Here is a 7716-nt window from a genome sequence, read left to right on the forward strand (position 1 = left end):
CCTTCTGAAGAGCGATGCGAGGTGGGAGCTGACAGCCGAGGCGTGCTGATGCCGACCTCCTTCCCTCGGCAGAGAACATTTTCAGTCATCCATGAGAATGTTCTTTACATTTTTCTGGGGATCAGCGAGTTGACAGGTGGTTTGCAAAGCCCAACATGATCCTTATTTTTCTAAATCGTTGTTGTTCCAGCTCTAGGGTTTCCCCCCCTGATACTCACGTGGACTCCTGTTTAACCAAACCTCCCACGGCCACAAGCTAATAAAAGTGTCACGCAGATTGTTACAAAGGACTATTGTTATTTACAAGTCTACGTTTTCTGTGAAATCAAAACATAATAAAGTGACTTTTCCGTGTTGACTTTGTTGTTTTAATCTTGTGATGTCTTGCCAAAGCCTCTGGTGAAAAGAAATCCCTGCGGGTTCTGGGAATCATCCCCTTGTCTCTCTCAGGACCACACTCAACACAACTTGGTCAAGGGCAGCCTTTCAAGTCTGTAAAGATTTTCAGGGAAGACCACTGACCTGTCTTACTGATAACTCTTCTAGTGAGTGAGTGGGCAAGACTTTTAGTGGATTGAAAAGTTATTCCAGGTTTCCACCCTGTGTCCCCTGTGGTCATCATGCAGGGGCCTGCACCCTCTTGGTGCCAGCATGCTTTGGCAGTGCTTCTAAGTGTCCACAGCAGCCAGACCCTGACCCTCCCCCCCCCCCAGGACTTCTCTGAACCATTGCTTCCCATGTATGTGCTTGCTCTGGTCTGAAATGATAGTTTCAGCTTGATTAAAAACATTCAAAACCCCTCTCTCTTTTTTTTTTGAGATCTGTGCATCCTGATTGTGTATGCTGCTTATATGCATGCAGCGAAAGCTCAGAATATGGAAATAAAACCTCCCCAGCAAAGGAAATCCATCCCCATTTTCTCCTCTCTGATGAACTGTTTTGGGGTTGACCTAACTAAGCAAGGTGCTTACTCTGCACTGTACGCACCCCAAGGTGGCTCCATGGTCAGACTGCTCACTCTCTCTAGGACTCCATTGTTCCTTCTATGCTCAGATGGTCTGAGGAAGAGGTGGTGTCCCCTGTGTCTGTGTGTGTTTTGCAAAAGGCATTTCCCCAAAACGTTTCTGCCTGAACATTGTCAATGACATTTCCCTGTTACCTAGCCCTTTGTGTAAGAGAGCTGTGCTGCTCCTGGTAAGGTCTTCAGACGCTACCCTGGCTCCTACCCATTAGATGCCAGAAGCAATTCCCCTGTCCCCCAGTTGTGACAACCAAACGTGTCCTCAGACTTTGCCAAATGTCCCCGGTGAGGGAAGGAAGTGGCCAAGGGTGAGAGTGAAACTGCCACTTTCAGTTAGAAATGCCGCACTGGGACATATTAGTTTAATGGGATGAGTTCTCAGAATGAGTGTATCAGACCAGCTGTGAAGAAATCTTTTGGAAAAGATATAGTATTAGAACCCCTCACATCATGGGCGGAATGAGCCGGGCTGAGACTTAAAGCTCACTCAGGCCGCACTGTGTGTCCCCGGACGGTGGGCCTCACAGGAAGGAGGAAAGTTTAGCAAAGGGAAGCACGATGTGGTTTTAGGAGCTGGCAGCGGAATTCTTCTCAGGAACTCCCCAGTTTCACAACACTCGGAGGGAAAAACAAGCCCGAGATACGGCCTGGAAGGCGGAGGAGTGAGAATGCTCTAGCTCTGCCTAATATAGTTGAGTAATTTTTAGTTTCTCAGGACAGAAAGGAGGGTAATAATGAAGATGGAACACTGCGAGATGGAGGAAGTCTGAGTTTCAAGCAATGATACAGTGAGGATTTCCAGTTTAAGGTGGAGTAAGGGGATCATCTGGAGGGCTGTTCCTTGAAAGAAACCCCAACACACACACACACACACACACACACACACACACACACACACGCACACACACACGCACACATACACACTACCGATGTCCCTATCCCAGGTAACACTAGCCTTATATGGGTGATATTTTAGTGGCAGGAAGGAATCAGAGTGCTGTCCAACATGTGCCAGGAAGGTGGGAAGGGGCAGCACAGGCTGGATGCGAGATGGGGTGGAGTGCAGAAAGAAGGAAGCCCGGATGATTGGCCAAATAAAGAGTAACCCCAAGGGCTGAAGAATTTGGGGCGGCGAACTGGCTGAAAGAAGGACGGAGAAAGCCTTTCGTCTTTTGCTTGACGAATTGTCACGGGCCAAACCAAATCTGTGTTTTAGGTTGCCCATAGAAGCGAAGAGCCGATGAGAAACACTTGGATGAACAAATACCGGTCTGTTCCCTCGTGCTATTATCTACTTCTAGGTAATAGAGCAGGACTGAAATCCAACCAACATGATCAACTGACCAGGCTGTTTGTAGACTCTTAACTTGATTTTTTAATTCCCAAGTAGTGACTGGCCCCGTGAAAGCCCCTGTGCTTGAGTCACAGGCTCTGGGTTTCCCCAGGCCGTCCACCCAACCCTATCGTAATAGGACTGCAGTCTCTCCTACGTCCCGCAAATGAGAGGACTCACATTAGTGCCCGTAAACCCAATTCAAACAATAAATGATGAAGATGCATCCAGGATCTGCTTAGTTGGGTTGCTCACACTGGTTACTTCAGCAGAGGCTGGGAAGCTTGGCAAACCCATCTGTAACTGTTTAGGTGCTTCCTGTTGCAGGTGGAGGCCATACACCAGCCGAATAGCAGGAAACACAGAAAACGAAATCTGAATTGGAGTCTTAAAAGTCCACCTACCCATGTAAACTTTGTTATCTGCCTCGTGAGCATTATTTTCCAATAGTAATGACGACTTAATGAAGGACCTTGAACTCTGAGTCGTCAACGTGAAGTCATGCATAATCAAGACAAATATTCTGAGCATAATAATACAACTAGAAGGAGCAAGGATTAATTTCCCTGAATGTTGCTGTAACTATAAACAATATCTCATCCTCTCAGCAACTCTCATATAGCATGATTGAAATCCAGTTGGATGAATAAATAACTCTATCTCTTCCTTCATGAAATAATAAGCACTAGTGTTTTTATAAGTATTGCCACCAGCCCTTGGAGATTTCATTAGAATCATGATTCACAGATGAGAAAGTTCCCTATTCTACAGGATTTGGTAACTGGAGTAAGAATTACTCAGTTGACTGTCTATACAGACAAATGCATTTGACTTCTTCTGGTTATTAACCATTCATTCACTGGGATTTTTTCTTTTTTCTGAACTAACTGAATAATTGGGTCAAGATGATCCCTCTGGTTTGCCTTCATAGACATATTATTAAACAGTTTCTGAAACTTATGTTGTTCTATCATATGGATGTGGAACTTTAGCAGAGCAGTGAGGTTCCGTGACACTTCCAGGATCCCGAGAGTGAGGGTTCATGGAATCAGAATGTCACATTTGGAAGGAACAATGCACATTAAGTTATTCCAACCTCCTCACATTTGATTCATGGGAAAACAAAAAGAAATTTTATAGTTTGGACTCTGATGTAAGCCAGGCACTGAATCATCTTCAGGGAAGAACAGCCATTATTCACGCCATCAGTCTGTATTGAACAGCTCCTGTGAGTCAGCTGCTATGCTACATACTGGAAATGCAACAGTGACTAAGACAAGTGCCCTTGCTCAGAGCCTCCGGGAGGGCAGGCACGGAGCGTGAACACTCTTACTTTACAAGTCCTTTCACACGCATGATGGGATTTAATCCTTGGAACCACCCTTAGATATAAACGTAATTATCCTCTTTTTTGAAATAAGGCAAGTTTCAGAAAGATTTAGTAATTTGCCCAAGGTCATAAAAAGACTCATAAGAGGCAGAACCTGGGCTCAAATATCTATCTCCTAACTCTCATTCCAGGGTCCTTTCCAGTATACCAGAGATCCCTCTGATTAAAACTCAGTGAGAAGCATTCTTCCCAATGGGCTGTTGAAAATTACTTCATTGGTTTCATGACCATATTCCCCAAATGTAAATGAAGACGGGTGCACTGCAAGGAAATTTCTTGGATTTCTGGTTTCATTTATGTGCATCCCAGACAGTAAGTTATATGTAGTTACATGTTTAACAAAGTCCTACCAGGGAGCAAGAGGCTTTTAGTTATATAGGTAACAATGTACTTTAATTTAAAACTAGAGGCTCAATGCACGAAGATTTGTGCAAGAATGGGCCTTCCTTCCCCTGGCTGCTGGCACAGCCTTCACTCTGGCTGGAGCCACCTTTCCACCTTTCCACACTGCCCAGAGGCTGGGGTGGTGAGGAATGCCTGCATCATCGCCCCACCCCACCCCTGGCTGCTCAGTGCCTGTGTATACAAATTAACCCGCCATGTTTGTTGGGTTAATTTGCATACTCACTCCTGATTGGCTGGTGGGTGTCACAAAGATATGGTCAATTTGCATATTACTTTTTTATTAATGTAGACTAGAGGCCTGGTGCACGAAATTCGTGCATGGGGGTAGGGAGGGTGTGTCCCTCAGCCCAGCCTGCACCCTCTCCAATCTGGGACCCCTTGAGGGATGTCTGACTGCCCGTTTAGGCTCGATCCTGGTGGGATCGGGCCTAAACAGGCAGTCGGACATCCCTCTCACAATCCAGGACTGCTGGCTCCCAACCACTTCTGCCTGCCAGCCTGATCACCCCCTAACCACTCCCCTGCCAGCCTGATCAATGCCTAACTGCTCCCCTGCTGGCCCAATTGCCCCTAACTGCCATCCCCTGCTGGCCAGGTCACCCCTTAACTGCCCTCTCCTGCTGGCCCGGTCACCCCCAACTTCCCTCCCCTGCTGGCCTGATCGCCCACAACTGCCCTCCCCTGGTGGCCATCTTGTGTCCACATGTGGTGGCCATCTTTGACCACATGGGGGAGGCCGTCTTGTGTGTTGGAGTGACAGTCAATTTTCATATTACCTCTTAATTATATAGAATAAATTAGTTTTGAAATTCTCCTAGAAAATCTGACATACCTCATCATAAGAAATCTACTTTACCACGTGTTGATCCAATACACAATTGAAGATGGTTCAAAAATATTATGTATCAACTCAAACATGGCATGAATCATGATTTATTTTTATTTATTTTTTTAAAATATATTTTATTGATTTTTTACAGAGAGGAAGAGAGAGAGGGATAGCGAGTTAGAAACATTGATGAGAGAGAAACATCGATTAGCTGCCTCCTGCACACCCCCTACTGGGGATGTGCCCGCAACCAAGGTACATGCCCCCGACCGGAATCGAACCTGGGACCCTTGAGTCCGCAGGCCGACACTCTATCCACTGAGCCAAACCGGTTTCGGCATGATTTATTTATTAAGAGTTTTCCCCAAACTCTTACCTAATGTTTGATCACCCAGATTGAATTAACATGTCAATAATTTTAAAAAATATTTTTCATACATTTCACCCTCTTACCCGTGTTAACCATGAGGGGGAAAAAAGACACCTACTAAGAAAGGCTCCTGGTGGCTAACTGGGCTCACATTTCAAAAGCAGAGCCCAGCAGGCATTTCTGTACGGGGGTCTCTCAGGCAAACGGCACTTCTTGGAGAGACCTCTGCGCTAAACTGCAGGCCTGCACTGTGCTCCTGCCCTCTGAGCCAGCCCTTATAAAGGTTTTCTGGAACTATTCAGCCATTAGGGTTGAGGCTTTCCCCATTCAATCAGAACTGCACAGCTCCCCTCCCTCCACTCCTCCACCCCCCATTTGAGACCAATCAGGATAGTGCCCTGTGTAGCAATCAAACTTCCTGGATTCAGAGCCCTCATTTGCATGAGGATGGAGAGGTCTCCTGTCCACAGAAGCCAGTTCCCCTGTCTAGGAAAGCATGCTTTCCCTTACCAGGGAGGAGACCAGCATAGAGCTGCTTAGCTACAGAGAGAGCCTGGAGAGGGGCCTGGCACACCTGCAAGCAGCTGTCTAGCTGGAGAAGAGCCACATCACCACTGAGCTAGTGTCCACAGCAGTGCTGTCCTCACAGCCGTACTGTATCACTGTTGAGCTCTTTGTACTGAATAAAGTTTCCTTCTTCACTACACCCCAAATTGGGACTTCCTGTTGGCATTGGATTGGCACCAATGACCACTGCTTAACACCGGGAAGAAGAGAGACAGTAAAAATTTTCTTCGCAATGTTGCCAAAGAATTATTTTTTTCAGAATTATATTCAAATGTAACCATATATTTAAAAATATTTTTGAAGGTATAAAATATATGTAAATATGATATGAACCTCTATTACCAATAATATTTTCACCTTGTTTAACATGAAGTATGCTTGGTCTTTCTTTCCATAAAGCAAACTGGAAAGATTTGTGTAGTCCTAGATCCGTGGTCGGCAAACTGTGGCTTGCGAGCCACATGCGGCTCTTTGGCCCCTTGAGTGTGCCTCTTCCACAAAATACCACAGCCTGGGCAAGTCTATTTTGAAGAAGTGGCGTTAGAAGAAGTTTAAGTTTAAAAAATTTAGCTCTCAAAAGAAATTTCAATTGTTATACTGTTGATATTTGGCTCTGTTGACTAATGAGTTTGCTGACCACTGTCCTAGATTATTAGATACTATTTCTAGGAGTGACAGGTGATCTCTCCTCTATCTTCTGATCTAGAAACAGCCCAGTGGGATTGGAACAATTCATGTTGCTATCACTGACCTTCAGTTGATCTCTATTGACTGCTCACTTAGTCCAGCCTTGTGGTTATGATTGTGATGGTGGCCAAATCAGCAAAACAAATGTCTCTTCAGAATGTAAGGAACCAAAGACAAGTCCTTACATGAATAGCTGATGCATGTAAGAAAGTGAGAGAAACTTTGTCTAAAGGGAATCTTAAGTGATGAGTCAGGGGAGATGGTGGAGAATTTTTATTACAATTACTCTAGAAGTATGTGGAATAGATTTACACTCATGTTTATTCACGAGGAAAAAACTGTCCCCAGATACGCATTTTAATTTGTGAGAAAGCGGCTAGGAAATGTAAGATCATGGAGAAGATGGTCCTTAAAATAAATAAATATAATCGAGGGGGAATATAATCCTGCCTAAAATGTAATTCATTCTTTTGGAGCAATAAATAGAGAGATATCGTGTCCAAAGGCAATTTTCCTACTTCTTGTACATGTAAACATTTTCCCTTATAACTATTATATAAGAATCAGGTCTATGGGTAGATTATATTGCCAACTATGGCTGGATGGGGGAACAATTCACCCACAAATGTCATTTTCTTTTTATGGTTTTTAAATGGGGACCCTCATCAATGCTACCTAGAGATTAAGAACCTATTTTAGGAAATTTTCTTTTAAAGTGAGTGAATATTATTCCTTAATCCAACAATTATTTTATTCAACAAACACCTGGCACAATTTTTCATCTATCAAATATTTTTCCCTGTGTTGGGGAAACAACATTGAATAAGGTAAATGAAACAAATGAGACTTCTATTTCTGGTAATATGGCGACGAAATATCCAAAAAAAGAAGCCTCTTACTGCAAAATCCCTACAAGTTTGACATCAGGTAAAATAAGCATTCTTTGCTATGTATAAGTGAACTCTTTCTACCCCTACCCTCAAATATAGAAAAGCTACAAAGGCCAAAAAAATGAAGAGGAAGCTGAAAACTCAAGCTTTGGTAATCTTCCTTTCTAGAAGGTTGGGTTCTAAAGGCCCTGTCAGTGCAGAAAATAAGGCTTTGTTAAAGTGAA

This window comes from Eptesicus fuscus, chromosome 14, assembly GCF_027574615.1.
Source record: "Eptesicus fuscus isolate TK198812 chromosome 14, DD_ASM_mEF_20220401, whole genome shotgun sequence".
Taxonomy (NCBI): Eukaryota; Metazoa; Chordata; class Mammalia; order Chiroptera; family Vespertilionidae; genus Eptesicus; species Eptesicus fuscus.